General features: G+C 37.0%; 1 protein-coding gene across 2 annotated transcripts in view; it reads right to left on the minus strand.

The window, feature by feature from the left end:
- Nucleotides 1-24481, minus strand: part of GLIS1 (GLIS family zinc finger 1) — a 1802806-nt gene that overhangs the window by 582752 nt on the left and 1195573 nt on the right. The window lies entirely within an intron of this gene.

A 24481-nucleotide genomic window follows, 5' to 3' on the forward strand; every position in this document is an offset into this window, starting at 1 on the left:
TATATATATATATATATATATACATATATATATATATATATATGTGTGTGTGTGTACACAAACATATAAATATGGGTGTTCTACATTCAACAACACCACCTTGTGCCCCCATAATGGTCTAGCTATACCATCCAGATTACTGGAATAGTGCACCTTCTAGAGCGGCACCCTAGGTGGCTACCTATTTGGCCTATGCCTAAGGCCAGCTATGTCTATATTTAATTTCAAGGTTGACTGTAACTATATAGACTGTGAAGGGTCAAAAACACCACAGTACTACACATGCACTCAGATACATCCCTGGCATACCTAAAATCAAGCTTTTAAAAGCAATCAAAACATTGTTTTTGTAGGGTGGCAAGCTCCTCACAGTCCCTGCTAATTATATACAATAACTCTTAGATCTCAAAACAAAGGGGAAGGGTGAATTTACCAACCCCTGGAACTGTGCAATCTCACACATCTGACGACATAGCACATTATTATCCAATGTAATAACTCCCATAGATATGTATATACAGATATATCAATAGACATAAATAGATATAGATTTAAATGTGTACATTGCAGTTTGTTGTAGAACCTAATTAATCGAGTATATTTTGTCTCAAAAACTAATGACTGAATGTGTTTGCTCACTTATGAGTTGTATCTGACTCCTGGAGTAACCAGGCAGACAACCACCTCTCTCTGCAGAATTTACAGGGCAAAGAAGGAAATGGAACAGGTTGAACGGTCTTTCCACCATATCACAGACACAGACACTCACACATACATACATTCCTTCAAATAAATGTATTGATGAGATATATAATCTAAAATGAAGTGCTCCAAAGGACCAGGACGAATTTCCCAAATGCACTTTTATTGACAAAAACTTAAAATTCACGATCAAAACTCATAGAGTACATAAAAGAGCATACAAGTGAAGAAAAGAACCAAATAGTTGAAAGTATAAAAAAACCAATGAATACCAATAAAATCAATAAAATCATAGAAACGTTTTATCAACCAATCAGTGTTTCTATCAAAAAAATTTAGCAGAATTAATTCATCAATAAACAGTCATTTGCATAGAAGGACTTAAGAAGGCATTCGTTAAATTCGGACTGCTACAGAATGACTAGAAAGTTTATATCATCAGTTATTTTTTTTGTGTTATTTTCTGACTGATACAGTCAACTCCTGTCATTTTTTCAACTGCTCAGACTTTATTATTATTATAGAGTACATAAAATAATGTGGTATGGTTTAGTGCTTTCGTCAATCACATAATAACATCATCAGAACCATGTCCTTCCATACAGCTGAGCAATATTTACAATTAAAAACAGATACACCCCTAAAATAAACCAATCATAAAATTATACATTTAAAAGAATAAATACAACAAAATTGGAATGTACTATAACATCATGTAAACATGTTGAATGTACCAAAAAAATCACTATATACAGTATTAATTAAACCTTCAATGATCTATCCTTCAATTCACTGACTATAGAAATAGTTTCATTTAAGCCGAGAAATACTATTGCATTAAATCTTAGCTGCCAAAACATCTCCCTTCGTAATAACTTATTTTTCCAATCACCACAGTATGCTGCCACATTTACTTGTTCAACAATAAAGAACTTAAATTTTTTGCAGCAAGTATACATTAACAAGTGTCTGGCTAGTGCACTTTTGTTATCATTATGCTGACTACTATAAATGTGTTGATAAATACACTTCTTAAAAGCTTTATTGGTCTTCCCAATATAAAATCCAAGGCATTTTGTGCAGACGGTAAAATAAATCACTCTTTCAGTAAGGCAGTTAAACCTGCCACCTTTGGCATATTCTCTAATTTCATCATATAGCCAACCCTCATAATTACACTCTATATAACTACATTGTTTACACCATCCCCATCTAGAACTTTTTGGGAAGTCATTTAAATTACTAGTGGGTTTATTTTCTAACATTTTCTTAAAATTACTCCTGCTTTTAAAGGTGAATGACAGTTTAACATCTTTAAACCTATGTGTACCCTCATCACTGTCGATAATAAACCAGTTTTTCAGAATTATATTTTGTATCTCTTTTGCATCCAAAGAGTAATGAAGCACCATATTTGTGTGTAAATCTAAGGGTGGGTTCATTACTAAACTGCCTATTCCCGCTATTATTAAAACCTTTTTTGATAACTGAACCATAATTATCTTCATGCTGGTTCTATACTTGTTCTGCTACCTCTTACACCAGTAAAATGGGGTAATTTCATTCTAAGAACATCTTTTTTAGGGAAATAAATTCCTCATAACAAACACTATCGTCTGATGTAAGCCTCGACACCCTTATAAACTAGCTTTTCACTATCCCCTTTTTTTGGTGGTAAGGATGACAACTGGAGTAGAGCAAGTACAAATTACAATCGGTAGGCTTTCTGTATATCCTTGTTGCAAAATTATCAACCATGGGACGTGAAATTTGAATATCCGGATACGTAATTTCAGTAGTATTTATATGATGCATAAATTCAGAGAAATCAGTACTCAACTGCACCTGTCCCATAAGTTCATTAAATTGGTCTATGCTACCTTCCCATAATGTTAACAAATCATCTAAATACCTATAATAGGCTTTACAAAACTTAAATAAAGGCAGTTGGAAAAGGCAAGTTAGTTCCCACCTCAATAAAACCCCATTAGCCAACACCAGGGTGCAAATAGCACCCATTGCTGCCCCCAAACACTGTTTATAGTATTCATTGCAAAACACATTAACATCTATTACCCAGGACACTGAGATTAGATGTATGCATCCTGACAAGGGCGGTGGTTTAATTATAATGTACACCTTAGATTATCAGGGCCGGATATTGGGTTTATTATGTGATACTTCAGTGTATAAATCTGTGTCTTTAAATGAAGTAAACATTCCGTATAGAGGTATTAGAATAGCATTAGATGAATTCTTTTTGTTTGATCAGATTTCATAGGATTTACATGAGTTCTTGATGGTAAGTGATGCTGTCATAACCAGAGTTGTTGGTATTCTGAAGCTCCACACTAACATAACCCCCCTCTATGTCCAGTGGTAGCATCTGTGGGATCAATAACTGAACCTTTGGCTAAATTTATAGATGTTAAACTTAAAAATTTATTCAGCCGTTCATGCATATTTTACATGATTCATGGGTTCATTAGACAAAAATAAGATAAATCCCAGGAACTCATGTAAATCCTGTAAAATCTGATCAAACAAACAGAAATAATCTAATGCTATGCTAATAGCTATATACACAATGTTTACTTCATTTAAAGACACAGATTTATCACATAATAAACCCAACATTTGTCCCTGATAATTTAAGGTGTGAAGATAGGTGAAGGCTGCCAGCCTAGCCAGACAGAATTTTTTAGATAATTCTGTCATTTGTAAATATTAATATAAGCCACAGGCTTGTTCTCTTAAATGGGAAAAAGATGGTGTTAAATGTGGAACTGCAAAAATGTAACAATGCACTCTGCTGTAACAAAGCTGATAAGTCAATTGCCAGCTGCAGGCAAAAGGGCTATTAACCTCCGAGAGTCTGTTAGCCTGGGAACCAGAAATAAATTATGTAAAATGAAATGAATCAGTGGCACTGTGTTATCAATTTAAGGACAGAAAGAAGGAGAGCATTTGAACATTTGTCTTGAGAACATCCAACTCACCACTCTGCCTGTGCCTATATGTAAGTAAGATTTTTGGACTGTGTTTTCTCTTAGATATAGATAGCTAGGAAATAGGAAGATTAGACTAGTTTGTTTTTTCTGTGATGTCAGAACATTTCTACTGTATTATTTTAAGTATTTCTCTGTGATCTCTGAACTCTTGACTAGCATTGTGTAGTAAGAAGTATTGTCTTCTGTTTTTTTTTAATTTATTATTAAATATTTTTAAACCTTTCAACTGTGGCTATTTTGTGTACAGTTATATAGTGATACTGTACCAAGTCACTCCAAATAAGTCTTGACTGGTTGCACTTACCATTTGGATAATAATATTGCACAGTATAATTGTACACCCTTTCATAAGGGCCTTTGAGTAGCTGATAAATATTAGCTGGGTGGTGGCAGTGTTTTCTACTGTATACTCTGGGTTAAGAGGCACAGCTGGAGAACCTGTGCCAGCCTTCCCCAGGAGTGTCTGTGATTGTGTGGTTGTATAAACTCTTATCTCAAAGTGTGTGTGTGTGTCAGCTACTTGGGCAGGGACACAAAGCACTGGTTGGACACAGAGGGTGCTGCAGGCTTTAGCTTGCCCACTAGGCTGAGATCTGGACCCTATAGCTGTGCCAGTGGGGAGTCTTATTGGGGACCTGTAGAGAAAGAGAGAAACCAGCCCTGACTGAGATCTCTGTGTGCTCTTAAGGGAAATTGTACTTTACTGTGTGTGTATTTATTATCCTCTCCCTATATGCATGCCCATCACTGGTGTTAGTGGTGAGGATTGAGGCTTCTTGATTGCTGGGCCAGTGCACGGGTGTCACATATTAATTGTTTGGCAGTGGTGGGATATCCACACCACATACTAATTGGTTGGCAAATACTAATTGGCTTGTAGTGGTGTGGGTAGAGTGAATTCCTGTAGCTTGTGTACAGTGACCACTGAAGGTGTTTTGTACTCTAAATCAGCCATGCAGTGAATACTCAGACTTCAGATCACAATTGCTTTATTTCTTTTGTTAGCTTAGTTAGTCAGGGAGAGCAGGCAGCATGTCAGCAGAGGAGTACGGGAAGCTGACAAGGAGCCAGTTGACTGAGATGTGCCAGGCTAGGGGACTGGTGCATGGAAACCTGACTAAGGCAGACATGATTACAGCTTTGGTCACAGCTGCATCACAAAACAGCAACCAGGAGGACGATAAGACTGGCAGTGGAGATATACCACCCTCAGAAAATGGACAGGTCAACCTTTCTGCAGAGGACTTAAAAATCCATCTGGAGCTAATGAGACTTGAGTTGGAGGCCAGGTGTATGGAAATAGAGACATCTGCAGGCTGAGGAGAATCAGAAACCACTACACCTGGAAGGTGAGGAAAAGGAGAGGCAGATGCAGCATGAGAAGGAGATGCTGACTCTTCACCAGAGTCATGGAGGTAATGGGGAAGGGAGTAACTGGGCCCCAGAAGCAATAAAAAGGTCAGTAAATTTCTTCTGCATTTTAAAGAGAGGGATAATTTTGATAGTTTAATTCATATGTTTGAGAGGGTATGTAAACAGTATGATGTTGACCAAAGGTTCTGCATACAGTTCCTGACCCCCTTACTCCATGGTAAAGCTGTAACTGTGTTGTCTAAAATGTCTGATATTGACTGTTTTAATTATACTATGGTTAAGAATTAATTGTTAGAATTGTTTAAACTAACACCTAAAATGTATAGGAAAAAGTTTCATGAGCATAGACGCAAGGCAGATGAAAGTGTGTGTGTGTGAATATGTTGCTGAAATGAGCACTTATTTTTATAGGTGGGTGAGTGGATGTCAGGTCACCATGTTTGAAGGGCTGGCAGACCTTTCGGTGAGGAAACACGCTCTTAGCACTTTGCCTGAGGACATGAGGATCTGGTTAGCTGATAGACAATGTGCTACTTCAGAAGAAAGGAGACCTATACCTAGCAAGCAGGGCATCCCTGCACAGGAACGGGACCCCCAGTACTGCTCATGGGTCTAAAGGAACCCATGGTGGGCAGCACAGATTGCCCCAACAGAATCTGCCAGTAGCAGGGGAAGCCACTAGTCAAGGTACACATCCAGGACCTAGGGTTAAATGCTTTGAATGCAATCAGTGGGGCCATGTGGCATACAGAAGTCCATGGAGGCAAGGTAGGGAACCAAAAGTGAAAGAGCCAGTAAGTGGGAAAGACAAAATGCCAATAACAGGTTGTCTTGAGACAACAGGGGTACCGAACTACCATCCTGCAGATGCCCTGATAGGGAAGGATTTGGATGAGGCAGTACCATGTGCTTCTGCAGTTACAAGCAGTTAGGCTAGCAGACAAGCATGTAGGTCTGATAGCCTTGGGGAGATGCAGCCAGACTGCATACTTGCAGCCAGGACTGGCGAGGTGGTTACTTCAGTGAGACTGAATGTGAGCCACAGCTGCGTGTGGGTACTGATGTTCCTTTGGACAGAGTGACTGCAAAGGTAGAGGTGAGTAGTAATACCCAAGCAGACAGTGAGGCACCACTGTCAGAGGATGCCAGACTTCCTGTGGAAGGGGAGCTGGGAAGGGTTACAAAGAGAGAGTTGAGACAGGCTCAGCTCTCAGACCCTACATTGCAAGACCTGAGGCAGGTAGCTGGTAAGGCACCTGATTCTCAAGGGAAGGGGGATTCTGTATAGTGGGACAAAGGGTTACTGTACAGAGAGTGGACCCCTGAGGGAGGGCTAGAAGCTGAGAGAGTACAGCAGTTGGTAGTGCCTAGAGCCTACCATCTGGTGCTTCTAGCCATAGCTCATGATATTCCCTTTACAGGTCATATGGACATAAAATGTACAAAGAGACTTATTATGCAGAACTTCTATTGGCCTGGAATTTCCAGAGATGTAACAGGGTACTGGAGGACCTATGAGCAGTGCCAAAAGGTAGGCAAGGCAGGAGACAAGGTGAGAGCTATTGTGATGCCTTTGCCTGTGATTGAGGAGCCATTTCAGAAGATAGCTATGGATATTGTGGGGTCTCTGAGTACCACAAGTTCCACAGGGAAAAAGTACATCCTAGTGGTAGTGGATTAGGCCTCACAATACCCTGAGGCAGTGCCTCTGTCCTCCATTGAGCCAGAAAAGGTGGCAAATGCTTTGTTAGAGATTTTCAGCAGGGTAGGTTTCCCAAAAGAAATACTAACTGACAGCGGTGCCAATTTCATGTCAGACATCCTGGCTTGTCTGTGGAAGTAATGTGGGGTGAAGCACCTGAAGACCACCCCTACCATCCCCAGACAAATGGTCTGGTTGAGAGGTTAAACTCTACGATCAAGTCCATGGTACAGGCATTTGCAGACCAGTTTAAGAGGGATTGGGACAAATATTTGCCCCATCTGTTGTTTGCTTACAGAGAGGTTCCCCAGGAATCCATAGGTTTTTCACCCTTTGAGTTGCTGTATGGGAATAGGGTGAGGGGATCTCTAGATTTAATTCGAGATGAGTGGGAAGGTGAGTGTGAACCTCACAAGGAGTCTGTTGTGGCATATGCCCTAATCCTCAGGACCAGACTCAGGGAACTCATGGGCTTGGCCCAGAAGAACCTGGCAGAAGCCGAACAACAGAAAAGGGTGTGGTATGACAGGAATTCTCAAGCTAGAGAGTATGCTGTGGGGCAGCAGGTAATGGTTCTCATTCCTGTCAGACACAACAAACTGCAAGCAGTTTGGCTGGGACCCTACAAGGTGGTAAGAAAAGTAAATAATGATAGCTACATGGTGGAACTGCTAGGCAGGAGGTAGGGGCACAAATTGTACCATGTTAACATGATCAAACCTTATCATGATAGGGCAGCCCTTGTGCTGAGCATTTGCAGTAGATTGCAGGAGGAATCTGAGGGAGATCTGGTGACTGATCTCCTCAGTGAGTCTTGGACTGACACTTCAGTGGAAGGGGTAGCAATGTCTCAGCAGCTATCTCCTCCCCAAGTTCGAGAAATCCGAGGAGTGTTACAGGAGTTTGGGGACATGTTCACTGGGAAACCAGGGTGCAGCACCAGGTGGATACAGGACCCCAAAGGCCTATTAATATATAGTTCCCCTTTATAATCCCGAAATACCGAAAGCTCGAATTTCAGTATCTCGGGACTGTAAAGGCGAAAATGCAAAATCTCAAAAGTGCATAAGCGCAAATTCAAATATCTCAAATCCGTGCTTATGTAGTGCAGCAATGGGATGGGAAGTGTTTGGCCAGGATGTTTTATGGAAGTGAAGGTAAGTGAGTGTATGTGAGTGTTATTGTAAGTTGTGCATGTGGGTTAGGGTAGGGAGGTTGTGTTTGTGTGTGTGAGATATGTGTGCGAGGGAGTGTGGATTGTCTGCGTGTGAGTAATGCATTTCTTGACTGTTAGTGCAATCTCAGAGCTAGTATATATAAGTAGGGGGAGTATGGGGATTGCAGGGGGGGGCTTGCCCCCTGCATAGATGTAGTGTAGGATTGTGTGGTTTGTGTGTTTTGGGTTGAATCATGTGCGTGTTGTGTGGTGTATGGTTTGTGAATGTTCGGGATTTTAGTTTTTCGTGTTTGTGTGTTTCGGGATTGTGGGCTGTTTGACTTTAAAGTTTCGAGATACTGAAGTTCGAGCTTTCAGTATTTTGAGATTATAAAGGGGAACCATATATATTAAATCAACCTTTTAAGCCTTAGAAGTTTCCTTGGATTATTTATATATATATATATATGTTCTAGGGTCTCCTTGTTTGGTTATATATATATCAAAACAGCGTGGAAAAGGAGAAACTTTCTTAAACCACAATTAGGAATCTTATACAAAAAACCCACCACACAGTCCCAATGTACTTGCTGAAAAGAAATCAAGCAGCAAAGATGAATATTTTCCTTTGGAGGAAAGCACAATACAAACAAGTCTATGTAAACCAGGGGTAACTGCTCAGATTGACTATCTTGATCAATAAATACAAAATAAAATAATACAATAAAATGATCATTGTTCTCCTATGGATGACCTGTTAATTCATACATGCAAGTGCTTCTGAAAATGTGTTCTGTTGGTCCATCAATGTAAGCTGAACCACAAAATGCTTCTTGGATTTTTCTTCCCAGCACCCTATGAAAATAGACTTCAGATAGAAGATTATCTCCTATTGAACAAGCACAAATAAATTGCAAATGAATCCAGTCATATGCAAAATGGATTACTTCTACATGTTGAAGGCATGAGTTTATGTTAAGTTGCATTTATTATGATCAGAAAGATTAACAAAAGACATAAGCTGTACATATAATATGGTTGCAGTTCATCCTGTTAGCAGTCATATCACTAATGATATTCCTCAGAAACATATAAAAAATTTGTACATGTTCAAAATCATTTAGCTCTTATTAATATGAATCTATAATTTGCATTTAAATGTAGCCACTTTGTGCCTATTCAAGTTTTACACTTTTCACAATGGATATGAAAATTGATTTGTGAACAAAAATCTTATGTTTGGGTTAGACTGGCTATTGTTAATCAAGCATCTGTCACAAATTTTTAGCATGTAAAAGAATTGTAATAACGACAGTTTAATACTTCAGCCACAAAGAAACCGGTTAAAACAACTTAATTATGACCTAATAGGGTAGTAATTTTAATGGTCAGGAAGACAATACTGATGTCATTACAGTGGAATCCAGAGTATTGATCTTGGCAAGATAGTGACAAAAACCCAAGAACCACTCCTGTAAAGCTGGCAAACAAATGTCCAAAAGCCAAAATGAGAATCCTCAGAAAAGCCAATGATCAGTAACACCTAAAAATGACATAACATATTTAGTCTCACTGTAAATTATACTAGAGTTGAGCAGCAAATGTATTGAGGATTATAGTCCCTAGTAACAGAATTTAAAATGCCTTTTACCCAGTTACTATACTTTGCCATTTAGGTTCGCTGTAGATTTGACAAGAAGCTGTTGACCAATAGCCAGCCTGCAGTGCACCTTCCAAATGTTACCACCAAGATAGGTCTGAATGAAATACTTTAGGTTCCAAAATGTAATCAGTAAGTGGGAAATGATGTTTGTCCATCATAATCAGAAGGACAGACACTAGGATTTCTCAGAAAAGACATTCAGAAAAACAACCTTGACAGGGATGTTAACTGGTTTCCACATTAAAATCTGGCCAAGTTAGTTTATCATCTTTGTTAGAGCTGGATTGTGATATTTGTACTTTTTCGGGATATATGACACTTAATATTTTCACTTAAAATGTTTTTTATACCTGTACACACACACACACACACACACACACACACACACACACACACACACACACACACACACACACACACACGCACACACACACACACACACACGCACACATGCACACACACACATGCACAAACACACATCACATGTAGACAAACACCAACACATCCAACAATTACACACGCATACATTCACCTTCCTACCCTAACCCACACATACAACTTACAAACACTCTCACATACACTCAAACTCCCACCCAAAACCCTTACAAAACACTGACTTACCTTAGATTCCATGTAAATCTATACACTACGCTGAACAACATCCAAACCAAACAGCGCACATCACATAATGTAAAGCCATAACCGCAAATTTGAAATATTTCAATTGATTATGCACTTTCGACATTTGAAAAATTTGCCTTTGTGGTCACGAAATACTGAAATTTGGGATTTCAGTATTTCACAATTATGAAGGGGAACTATATATATATATATATATATATATATATATATATATATATATATGTGTGTGTGTGTGTGTGTGTGTGTGTGTGTGTGTGTGTGTGTGTGTGTGTGTGTGTACAGAAATGTAATTATAGATAACATAAAGAGATAGGCTATAGATACAGATGCAACTATAAAGAGAGAGAGAGATGGGTAGGTATAACATCTTTTCTCAACTCTACAAGTAATCTCAACAAGCTTCTTCTACAACTTCTGACAGCCATCCTAAATCCTATATACCCTCATTTCTTATATATAATGTATCCATTACAACCATCTATATTACATTGGTAATATATCTACTACCCCAAACTACCAAAATAACTTCATCTGCCATTAACTCTCAGGAATCTTACTCATCACTACTGCTTTCCCAAGTCCACTCTAACCACTATTGTTTCAACTCACTCATCTAGTTTAACACCAGTTTCATAGCTCTCTCAACTACCATGCTCACCTACATCATGCAAGCTCTCTCCAGTTACTTCTACTCATCTAATTTCCTAGCACCACTCACTTCTCATAGATGCATCATCAACCTGAAATGTAGCTTACAAAATACCAGAGACCGCCCTCAATGTGTTCTCTATATACAGCAACCAATAAAGCCTCACTAATACCCATCTATTTAAGTAAAAATATCTATGTGTGAGCACTGCATTTGTAAAGTCTCCTTTCAGATCAAAAGTAAGCTCTTCTGACTCCCATAAACAATTTCCTTTTTCAAGGATCTGGCTATATTTACCCAAACACAGGATTAACTCACTTCAACATATTACAATGCCTCTTATCCAGTTTAGTAATGCAGACAAAAAAATAAATCATGACATTTGCAGTTTAGAACTCACATTTTTCAATATTAACCCTAGGCGTCTTTGCAACTAGATACATGACATTCATTCTTAGATAGTCATCCATTCACCAGACACTCTAGTATTTACTGAAATGTAGGGAAAACCTGATATTAAAGATGAATGCATTCTCCTACCTGGTTATAATATCTTAAGAGTAGACAGAAAAAACTAAAAAAGCAGGAGTGGGTAGCTATCCTCTACCCTGCAACCTTCCACTGCCCTTCTACCACATAGAATATCCCAATATACTAATGCTGAGATGCTTTCATCTTTCCTAAACTTGAGTGTCCATAAGATTCTTTACAGCATAGCTCTGGTCATTCCCCCAGTTATAACACAACTACTACAGAAGACATACTATCATGGGAATCATCACATATTGTTCCAGAAACTCTCATTCTTGCTGACTTTAATATTAAGTGGCTGTCTGCAAACTGCAACTCCACATCTCCTTTAATTAACCCCTTCAGCTTTACTCGGCTTATCAACTTGTCTATTAAACGTAACAAATCCTTTTTTTTTCCAAGTACATTTATTGAATTTTTTCAAAGACAATAACAAAACAAAATAAAAACATAAAATAAAAGAAACAGTCAAATACAAAAGTAAACTAAATACTACCAGACTAAATCAACCATGTATAATATGTGTATACCTATTATTTGATAATATTTAAAAATCATGAGACATCTCTAAAAGGTTTTCTTTTATGTTATCAACACCCCTGACAAGTAGAAAAGGAAAATAATTATTTCATCAAATAGTCACAAGAGAAAATGAATTATTTATTAATGTTCAGCAGTATCTTCCATTGCTTAATATTTTTGCTTTTTGTTATTAAAATGATGAGTAGGAATTATTTAAAGGGCTTTCGGTCACTCTTTTGCAATATACATATATAAATTCTGCACATATTGTAGAGTTTAGATTTAACCAGTTTTGATTTACATATAATTTAAGAAAGGAAAAGCATGTAATAAGTATAAACAGGTTATCCTTATGGCCATTAGAAAATGTGACGTGTACAATAATCAACTGCAGTTGGATCTCTTTTTACCATAGATAACTGATTGCAAATGTTGGACCTCAAAATTCCCCTAAATTGACTTGAAAATTTACAATGCCAAAAATGTGGAAGGTGTCATATTCAATAGTATGATGAGATGTGCAGTTGCTACCTATTGATGGGAATTATTTTGCCTTTTTTCTGCTGGGGGAAGAAAAAACATTGTTTAAAATCATAAAATGAGTAAAATATATTTTTTAAAAAGAATAATCTTCAGACTGACAATGATTGATTCTTGTTTGTAACTAATATTAAAGCATTCAGTATCACAGAAAGACCAGAATTTTTAAAACAAATGATCATGCATATATTTATAGTTCATGGCTAGTTTATATCCCCCAGATAAAGCATTGTCTTGGAGTAAAGTGTCAAAGAAGCTAATTAATTTAGGAACTTTCTGAGTCTTTGATTTAAATAGTCATATTTTATTTTTATTAAGGTTAAAATCTCATTTGTTTTCAATAAGTACTCTTTTGGGTAACTTCATTATAACGAATCCCATGTAGTATTATTTATCTGACTGGGAGAGTCTGTGAAATCAAACATTTGATCATTAATCAGAATGTTTGTTTTTTTCTCTATTGGTTACATTAAATGATAGGAGTTTTCCATGTATAATCATTCCTAAGTTTCCGAAAGCTATTTATCATATAAGCCAATGGGTCTACTTAAGTTGATCGACAGACCATTTGATCGAAACTCATTTCATCGAAATGTCATTTGGTCGAAAACCAGTATTCAAGGCATAAAACTGGGATTTGTCCCCCTCCCCAATGTCGTGCGACCCTGGAGTTTGGTATATATAGTTAGGGGGTGTGGGGGCGCAGACCCCCACATAGTTTCCTTTAAAAGAAGAAAAGAAAACAAAAAGTAAAAATTTTAAATGAAAATAGGTGGGGGCTTAACCCCCACACCCCCCAATGTGGGGGGCTGCACTCCCCGCACACCCCAACTATATATACCAACTCCAGGGTCGCACAACATTGGGGAGGGGGACAAATCTCAGTTTTATGCCTTGAATACTAGTTTTCGACCAAATGACATTTCGATCAAATGAGTTCCGATCAAATCGTCTGTTGATCAAATGAAGTAGACCCAAGCCAATAATGTATGTATTTTTAACTTTTTAATACTAGAACTGTTTAAGAGAGGTAATAAAGAAGGATTGCATGGATATGATTTAATAATGCTATACCAAATATTCATCCAACATAGTTGCCAGGAAATGTCATATTTCAGGTTTATAGCTGACCATAGCCTACTTACAGCTGCTACCAGATAGTAAAATTTGAAGTTAGACAAGGCCATACTGCCTTCTTTTTTTTTTTTGCATGAAGTAGGTTTTTCATATTTCATTCTAAGTGATTTTGGAGACCAAAAAAAATTTAACAAAACAGATCCTGTAGATTTCAAAAATGTAGGAGGGATGAATTGATTTATTGCTCTAATATGATATAGAATTTTGGGGAAAACATTAATCTTAATAAGTGCTACTTGAGAGAAAAAAAAATAATTTTGGACTATTTATGCATATCACTTTGGACTCTGGTCCAGCAATTTTCAATATTATATTTTAAGTTTAATCTTGATCAAATGTTACTCCTAAGTAAGAACAGGTTTGTTTTATGTTCCTATTTTTTTGACATACTATATTAATTTATAATCTGGTTGAACTATACAAATTGATAATTTTTCTAGGTTTAATTTATACCTAGAGACTATAGAGACTATAGAGAAGGACTGGATGGTGTTTATTAGTTTTGGAAGATCACTGTTAAGGTTAGAAAAATATATGGTTATGTCATCTACAAATACTGTTATCAGAGTATTATAACTGTGAAGATTGGAGGAAGATGGGTGAAGGCTGCCAGCCTAGTCAAATAGAATTTGATACATAATTCTATTAATTGTATAAATAAATGTAAAATACAGGCTTGTGTTTTTAAATGAAAGAAAACACTGTAAAATGGGAACTTCAAGATTGTTGCAACATTGCCATCTGCTGTAAGGAAAACCAAGCCAAGCATTTCAAATGTGTCTTTTAAAGTTGAAAAGATCTTATGAATCTCTTTGATGTTTTACAAGTCGGCTCCAGTGAGTCTGTATAAAGGTTTCAGGCCCATTGTTTTAAGGTTAAAGTTAAGGGCCAGAATTTACATGTGGAAGGTGCTTTATTGCTCTTGTTTCTGCTAGACTGTATATGTGAAATGCCTTTTATTGTTGTAGTCTCCTGAGCATGTGTTAGCTTGCTAAATAATGCAGTTTGTGGCCTGGGGACTCCAGACTAAATGTCAAAATGATGTAATTTGGGAGGGCCTTAGAGAGCTGTTGGTTAGTGTTTATAAACTATTGTTGAGTGAGAGACTAAAAAGCATTTTGATCTTGGACATCTAACCCTGCACTGCTTTATGCTTCATGTATGTAAGTAAGATTATAGCACTGTGATTTCTCTTAAGAATAGCTAATGATTAGAAAGTTAGATTAAGTGTTTTTCTTTGACATCAGACCTGTCCTACTGTATTATTTTAAGTTTCTGTGTGATCTCTGAACTCTTAGATGTCTCTATGGTGTAGTAGTATTGTCTTGTGTTTTAATTATTTATTATTAAATATTTTAAAAACCTTTACCTGTGGCTGGTTTGTGTAGAGATAAGCTCTAGAGTACATTGCATATTTATAGAGTTCATTGTAATAGGCCACTCTAATAAGCCTTAGACTGAATAGTCACATTACCAATTGGAAAATAATATTGCACAGTAATAATTGGACACCCTTTCAAGGGTCTTTGGGTAGCTGATAATTATATTAATCTGGTGGTGACAGTAATTACTACCGTATAGTCTGGGTAAAGGGGCACAGCTGGAGAATTGGTGTCAGCCTTTCCCAGGAGTGTCTGTGAAGTTGTATAAATACTTATCTCAAAGTGTGGGTGTGTGTCAGTTACCTGGGCAGGGACACGAAGCACTGGTTGCACAGACAGGGTACTGGAGGTTAGCTTGCCAGCTAGGCTGAGATCTGGACCCTATAGCTGTGCCAGTGGGAAGTCTTACTGGGGACCTGGAGAGCAAGGGAGCAATCAGCCCCAGACTGACTGTGATCTCTGTGTGCACTTAAGAGAAATTGTACTTTACTGTGTGTATTAGTTATCCTTTCCTCTTCTAGGGGACGATATCCCTGGTGTTAGTGGTGAGGATTGAGGCTCCTTGATTGCTGGGCCAGGGCATGGGTGTCACAATAACAACAACAGGAAGGGAGATAATGAAATATATCACGGATTAATGGGAAAAATAGTTTTCTATGTATAGATTAAATAAAAAAAGAAAGAAGGCATCCTTTTCTCACCCCATTATTAGTGGTAATAGATTCAGAGACAGCTTTATTTATTGATAGACATGTGACAAAAGTTTTTATTTATTAATTTAATTTGGTTTATAAATGTATCTGGAAAGCCAAGATTTTCCATTACTAGAAGCATAGCAGAAAGTTGCAAAATGTTTGAATTAGAATTTGTTCCTGAAGATTTGTAATTTGTTAATAGTTACTGTCTGATCTATTATTCGTCGGCCCTTCATAAAACTTGATTGACAGTTATAAATGATGGTTGATAACATTTGTTTGATAGTAAGAAATACTAGTTAAAATTTAGGTATAACAAATCCTAATATAGTAATTTAACTATAAACAGGATACTAACTTCTCACCCAAACAGCATTATTAAATCTGACATTCCACCATATACACCCAGTCATCACCACCCCATCTTTGCAGTAAGACTACAAACTCATTCCACAAAAAACATCATTTTATCTTTGCAGCATGGCTAAAATCAACAAAGACAAATTCAGACTCATTAACTGGAACTTCTTATAGTGCCAGACAGTACAAGTATCCATCCAAACCTTTATATCAGTTTTCCTATGTACTCAATAAAGAAGCACCAATAAGAAAAAAAATTTATAAAATCTAATCTGATACCCTACACTGACTAACTCAAAAAACTAAACGAAGAATGAGAGAAAGAGATAACACACAGAAGGTATGGCTTTCTTGCAGAAACACACAACACAGCCTGCAATATAGACATATATTAAACCTGGGAAATACTTTATGAAATCTCACAAGAAGAAGTATCATCTTTCCCTATAAGATTCATAAAAAAGAATCTCAGCAGCCTTTGGACAACTGTAAATAATCACCTAAAATAAGGCTAGGTATCCTAGCCTAACCTATCTATAGAATAAACAAATGAAAGCATAGCCTCTAACTTAAACATACACTTTGTACAAGTAGCAACATAATCAATCATGGACACTGTATACCCATCAACACTCTTCAGTGTCTCTCTCTCTCTCTCTCCCAAAAAGAACAAAAAGCTATTTCTTTCTAAAAACCTTTTTCAATCTGTAAACTCAATAAATACATTCTTAAACTAAAGCTAACTACATTGAGTGTAGATAGTCTTCAACAGAATATACAAAACTTGCTGCTGATGTCCTAGCATATCCAGTCTCAATCCTGCTAAACAGGTAAATACAGGAATCATACAGGAATCATACAGGAATCCTACGTCCCAGACATCTGAAACAATCTCACATCTATTCCCTACACAAAGAAGGACACATCACTGACATAATGTATTATTGGTCCATCATCATAATCATTCTTCGTTTTGACTCCAAAATTCTGGTAATAACTTCTCCAACATCTCCTAGAACAAAACCTACTCTTTCCTAAAAAAGGCAGCTTCTGCCCTAATTACAACACAAACATGTTCCTTCTTACTTTGCTTAATACAGTTAACCATCGCATAAATGAGGGTAATTTTGTCTCCACACAATTCCAAAATCTTTGAAAAGCTTTGATACAATCTAACACCTCAATGTACTTCATAAACTCTCAGAACTGGATCTCTGTACTACCACTATTACCTGTACAAAGCTAAACCTTTCCTCATTAATGATACCACGAAATCTACAGCTGCTGCCAATTTATTACCTAATCTCTTAGTAGAATTATTAGAAATAGCTTCTGCCATCCTGGCTACTTCTGGATGGAAAGCTGTACATGTCTTTTTTCAGTTTAGTTTCCTGCAGTACGGCAGTCTTAAATTTGCTGTAAGTCAAATATTGTGAGGTTTTAGCTTTTATTGGAGCATGTAGACCCTTACCCATCCAGGTTAATGTAGGTAGGTCAACAGTGGGAAACAGTATTCTTTGAATTTGGCTAGATATTTGTAGGGTGCAGTGGACCTATCTGTGCAGAGAAAGAGTAAAAAAAAGATAAAGCAAATGGGTTGGTGGCTAATAAACATAGCATTCCTGGTAATGAGGGGTAGTCAGAAGGGATAAGGTTGGTGCATTATGGCTGTCAATTTAACAAACGGGACGTATTCCTGATAAGAGTAGCAAGTGACATTAAAAAAGAAGGGAAAGATAAGTAGGAAATAACTATTATAACAAAAAAGAGAAGAAAGAAATAGGACACATGGAGTGAAGTTGAGGTAGAGGGCACCACTGGACTTTACCAACTGCCATGAACTGTCCCAAACAGTGGACCAGCTATGAGGGTTTCACCTTTTGTAAATGGGACGTGATGGGTTTAATGCAAGGTTTAAATGTGGAAAGAAGGTAATGGCTGCAGGAGTTTTTAAGTGAGGGTAGCCTAGTGAAAGGCTAGCCGAGTTCCATGAGTCTGATAGGTGGAGAGCACAGTAACATAAGACAATGAAATACTGGCAAGTAGACTTTTTGGGTAAATTTGACGAATCACCATTTCACACATTTAGGATATTGCCATTGGGACCAGTCTCAAAAAAGAAACTAGAGGAATTTTGTTAATTTTACCACAAATTCATGCCCATAGGTAGTGCAATAGCCTGTGGTACTTTTAAGAAACTTAGCTTGACATTGCAGTGGATATTGGAGTCAGATAATCTTAGACAGCAGTCCACTACTTGGATTATTTATTTACTTTTTTTGTTAGTTGGAGAACGTAAAGAAGGTGCACTGTCAGGTATTTGTAAGATTTTAAAATTGTACACGGTATTGGGGGAGGGTGTCTCTGGCTAAGGATAAGCGGGAAGTTCCACCTAAGGCCCTTACTTTCCAGTTAAAGTTTGCAGTTAAAGTCAGGGTGAAGGAGGTATTGCAGTTACTTAGTCTAATGAATTTTGCTTGTAGGGCCATAGGATCAGCTAGGGCATTTACTAGGTCAAATACGTTGAGAGAAAAAAGGAAGAATCACCATACAGTAAGAGTTAAAAATATAGTAAAGCAGGATGTTATGATTTGGTGTGGGTTTTTGGAGCAGTACAATAGATTTCGTCAGATGAATTGCAGTTGCACACTGATACAGCAAAAGGCTTTGCTACTGGAAACAATTTTAAGATGAAGAAGTATGTCAGCAGTAATTCCAGATGAGGTATGGCAAACTGGTAATGTGTAGTGGGGTAGATAGTAAAGCAGTCTTGGATAACCTCCACAACGAGAGCTTAGAGTTCTGCTTTGGTAGCACTTGCTGATTTTGTAAGAATGTTTCCACAAAGTGACAGGCACTGGTCAGTAAGTTTGTTGTCAAGGTATATAGTTCAAAGGTGGCAATTTGGAGAGGCATTGACAGCCATCATGGTGTACTTAGCAGCAGTTTGTTTAACAGCAAAGTTTTCAGATTGGACAAAACATTAGTTGATTTCAAAAATTTTGAAAGGTTGGGAGAGGTCTAGGGCTTGGAAAAGGATAACTGCTTACAGATATGTAGGAGATTGTTAAAGATGATATTGAGAAACTTGTATTTAATATCACTTTGGAAAGAAATGCATATTTTCTCAACAACTTTGTCTTTTGTTCTGTATGAAGAGGCCATTCATATGAATGAATTGTTAGGTGGATTGACATGGTTGCAGGTGCGCACAATTTATGATGCACTGTTGGTTTGGTTGGAGTTCTAAGATGGTTGGTGATTGGGGCAATGGACCTCTTTGAAAAGTTGCATTTTCCACCTTTTATTTCCTAGTCAGATGTGAAATTCATATGTGAGTGGTATTATACCTCTGCTTTGGTAGTTCTATGGGTACTTGGTAGAGTGGAATTTAATGATGCTACTTATGTTAGTTAAGTGAGCTTTACATACGAACATTAATAAATGCAACAGTTTGGCTTGTTGTATCACAGGTGAGCAGCACTGGACATGCCTGTCTAATACTTATTATGTCAATCCTGATATTCTGTAAATATTATATCATTTAAAGGTGATGTGAGTTCTGAAATACATATTTTACACCATTTGAAATGCATGTATTATGTGATGTTACAATAAAGTTGGTTGTATTGCAGCTTGGTGTGTTTTGGTCATGTAAAATTTGTGGTAGTGGCAAAAAGACAAATTTAATCCCACAAATACTTTTTAGCTTACGATTAGCTGCTACAATTTTGCATGGATTTGTTCAGTGACTAGTAAGTTAAAGTTGTTCATTACTGTTTTTATTTTTAATTTTTTTTTAATAATGTACTTTGTATTATTTTTCTAATACCATATTTTTATTGTTGTTAAAAAAGAACTCACTTTTATCAATATCTGTTGAACTAAAAGGCTAAAAATAAAATAAACTAATACAAGACATACTTTTACACTTTACCTATTGATACTGAAATTTGTTTAAATATTTCATTGTTAGCAATATTCAAAGTTCTTGTGTGAATTATACTCAGATTTGCAAACCACAGATTTGTCATAAATGGCATTTGTGGCATAACCACACTTGTGCTCTTTAATGTTAAACCTAATGCTATAACTAGTAGTTAAACTCAACTCTAAACTTAATTGTAATGCAACTAAAACCAAAGCCTAAATTCTAGCCCTAAACAAAGAATTATAACCATAAAGGCACTGACTTAAGTAGAACAGTAATAACGTTTAGACAAATGGCATTTTATTTAGTGCAAAGATACCATTCAGTGAAACATTTTATTTTGTTGCTTACAATGACCCCAACACAGGAAAAGATAATAGAGCAGAACATGCAATAATTTTGCTCCAGGAGGGGACAGCTCTGGCATCTTCTAACTGTACTTTGCAGAATGATCAAGGGGAGTTACAGCTTTTACCATGAAATGACAGTTATCCCTTCCACCTAGAGGATGCCAGACTTCTAGCACACCAGAAGGAACATTATAGCTTGTCCTTGCTCATCACATCTGCTATAAAACAGAGAAAAGAGACAGTGAGGTAGTAGCAGATGTAAGCAGTCACTTAAAGGATACAGGCTGATACCCAAATGCATATCTGAAGCAGGTACTCTTATAGCCAGTGAACTATTATACTACAGTATTAATGCTGCTTCTCTGGTAATAATCTTGTAAATACTGAACTAAAGCAGACTTTCTAGAAGTACTGTTGTTGTTGGTCTTTTCGGCTTTTCCCGGTTAGGGGTCGCCACAGCGGAACTCCGGTCCGCTAATGATTGGCAGTCGATTTTTATGGTAGTCATACTTATAACTTCCTGAATGTGAACAAGCAGCAAAAAGGAAGACAAGAGAAACATTGCTTACTGTATTTTCATCTGGCATGCATGTGGTAGAAAACAGTATACTGGCTTGAAGCCATATTTATTGAATCATTGCAATAAATGTTTTCCCTTATTTTGACAGTGACCTGAAAACCTCAGTCCAGCTACAGATGATAAGGAGCAGATACTGACAAAACAGTCTGTGTACATAATGTTACCAACATAGAAAAAAGAAGTACAAGAATATTTTTCTTTATTTAAGTAACAATTCAACTCAACACCTGAAGAGGTTATAAAATATGGCAACACGGAATCTGTCCAGAAAGGATCTTTAATAAACTGATATAAGTATTTCAAATGCCTGCTGTTCCTGAGAAGTGATCTTTGAAACATTACTCCACCACTATTACTTAAACAGTACAGTGTCCAAGCACAAGTGCATGATGGGAACTGTAAAAAAAAAAAACAGAGGTAGAGTTCATGCAGTAGATACAATGGGATCTTATGAGAAAAAATGTCAGTGCTGATGGGAATGTTAGCATTAATTTAAGCCTCAAAGATCTGCATGAAAAAATATGCTAAAGCATGATTTCTAATTCCATTTCCTTTGAGGTCTTAACAGCACTATCCAAAACTTTCATAGTAAAAAGTCTTTCTTTTTGTGAAAGAAATGCAACATTGTACTTGTAATACGTGTTTTATAAGGCAAAATGCTCTCAGGTGCTGTGTACTGTCATTGTTTCTCCAGCATGTATACAACATGCTAGATATTTTCCATAGAGCATTAATGTACTGAGCATTGTGAGAGTGTCTTTGAGGACACTGCACTAACACTTTTAGTCAATACGCAATATTTTGTCTTGTCCCACTATTACATTACACATTTTATTGCATACTTGTGATGGAAGGCTCATAAGTTTCAGCTTCAAAATACATCACAAGGCCCTTCTTTTATCTAGACACAAACTATATATGAAGGACATCAGTCATTTTTAATATACAGACCCTTGTTCGTTTTGCTAAAGGTACTCAGCCAACAACATAATCATTCTACCATGAGAATGGACATGTATATTGTATAATATGACTTCTGAAAATCCAACTGCTAATAATCTGTACAGTAATAACCAAAACAAATGCACACAGACGCACAGAATAACATGACCTGGCAATGTTGCTACTGTCCAAACAACCTCAAAACTAGCAGCTATGTCTGCTGTATGTCAGGAAACAGCAGCAACTAATGTCCCAGTGACTACTTACTTTGCTTGCAAAAATATCAACAAACAAGTTTGTACATAGAAAAGCATTCAGAACTTAAGGGATCTGACAGTATGCAGTGTTGGAAAATTCATCACAGCAAATGTTGAGTGGTCTGATCATAGATGACAAACCAGATGAGCTAATTCAGCTAAAACATATACTGCTTTTCAAAGTATGGTGAGAGAGGCACAAAGTTTATGTATGTATTTATATATTTATATCTGATTAACCCGATTAGCACTGCTATTTTTAGGATATAAAATGTAATAGTAATACAAGTTAACAAAAGGTATATGGTTAAAAACAAGCTGACAAAGTGTGTGTGTGTGTGTGTGTGTGTGTGTGTGTGTGTGTGTGTGTGTGTGTGTGTGTGTGTGTGTGTGTGTGTGTATGTGGGTGTCTGTGTGTGCAGCATTACTCCATGCCTCTCTGTGGTCCGTCACTCCTCCATGTCTTATGTCCATTATTTTATATAAGGTGAATTAAGCCTGCATTATTAACAAAGGTGTAGAATCTTGAGTACCCTTTGATGATCAGGAGATGCTTAATTTATTTTTATTTATTTTTTTATTTAACATTTGTTGACCGGGAATGTCCGACTAGGTTCCACAGAGCCTGTTTTCAGCGGAGGCCCGGGGAGAAATGCCCCAGATGCATGTCTTTGGAAAAGTTAAGGAAAAGTTGGCAACATGAGTGATATAATCTTTTTTCCATCTGAGGAATATTAACCAGATAAAACGTTTCCCACCTGAAGACCTGCACATTGTGGCTCACACTCTGAAGTGGACCCACTTAGATGACTGCATTGTCTTTAGCCTGAGCTGCAAGCTACTGTCCCTGCGTGGCTTTAGCTACATCAGACCTCTGTAGCTCTTTTGATCACTACTATTTCTAATTATGGCATAGTCTGCTCTGCTTGCTGGATATGTGAAGGTGCTGCTTTCAACGTACTTAACCCTGCATGAAATGGTTACCAAATATCTTCTGACACTGCTGGTTCCCTGTGAACAGTGCTCACTCGTTGCTCTGCTGTTCCTGAGAGATTGCTAATAATTCCTCGGATGCAGTTACCAAGTCCTAGTGCTGCAGAAATCACAATCCCATTAGATTAGGCTGGGCCACTTCACTAGCTGTTCATTCCTGAAAAGATATCTGATCAGAATGTTGGTTATCAAATAATCTCATATACAGCAGTTTTGTTTTGTTTTTAGTGCTTTATAATGTATTCCAATGTGTCCATATTTATCAATTTATGTTTTTATTAATGAATGTGATGTGCTTAAATACTCACAATAATAACTTTTTTTTTCTGGAACTTATAAATTAATTTTTTCATAACCTCACTGCAGAATCTTGCTTCCTTGAAATAGTCCATTTTAAGAGATTCTATATGTATTACTTTCTGCAGTAGCTCCTCCCAAAGTCCTTCTTTTCAGTAGTGATGAAACAACCGTCTGTTACTCTGTCTAACCATTACTCAGGTACTATTTTACTATGTTTTATTATTTATTTATTTATTTATTGATATTTGTTTATCTGAGTAGTGCACTGATCAATATTGAACAATTTCAGGTTCAGCCCAGGTGAAATACAAAGCATTTCACAAACAAAAATACAGAAATGTAAGCACTAACTGAGTACTTCAGAATGCCATCAACCATATGGCCGACATTCAAAATCTCAACATTATGAATAAATCCAAAAAAAGGAAATAACATTTCTTTTAAAGTGCTAGCAGGGGGGACTATGCCCCCCCTGCACCCACGTTGTGGCGGCTCTGCCCCCCACACCCCCGTAACTTTAATATACCAACTCTGAGATCGCAATACAGTGCAGGAATGGAAATCTTTCCATTCCGCACTATAGTGAGATGCGGGTTTCCCACTGTCAGCAATCCGAATGTTGATCATATGGTGTCGACCATATGGTTCTCGGCATTCTGGACTGTCGGTAATGTCAGGTAGACCCATATATATATATATATATATATATATATATATATATATATATATATATATATATATATATATATATATATATATATATATATATATATACTTTCTAGTGAACAAGCACACTGCAATGTACGGGAAAGCAGAGTGTAATGTACAAACATTTGCATTAGTTTCTAAAGTGGGTCAATCTTCAGTAAATCTTGAGAAAGGAGATGAGACTTGGAACGGACAGAGGTTAAGTTATATATCCTATTTTGAAGCAGGAACATCTGGCTTGCATTAAGAAGTGCTTTTTGAGTTGCATTTTGAATTTGGAATAAGTGTTGATTTCTTTTATGTCCTTGGGGAGATCTTGCCAAAAAATAGGTCCCGGGGAGAAAGCATGTGCAG

The sequence above is a fragment of the Protopterus annectens genome, chromosome 10.part0 (assembly GCF_019279795.1).
Source record: "Protopterus annectens isolate FY-2018-M chromosome 10.part0, PAN1.0, whole genome shotgun sequence".
NCBI lineage: Eukaryota > Metazoa > Chordata > Ceratodontiformes > Protopteridae > Protopterus > Protopterus annectens.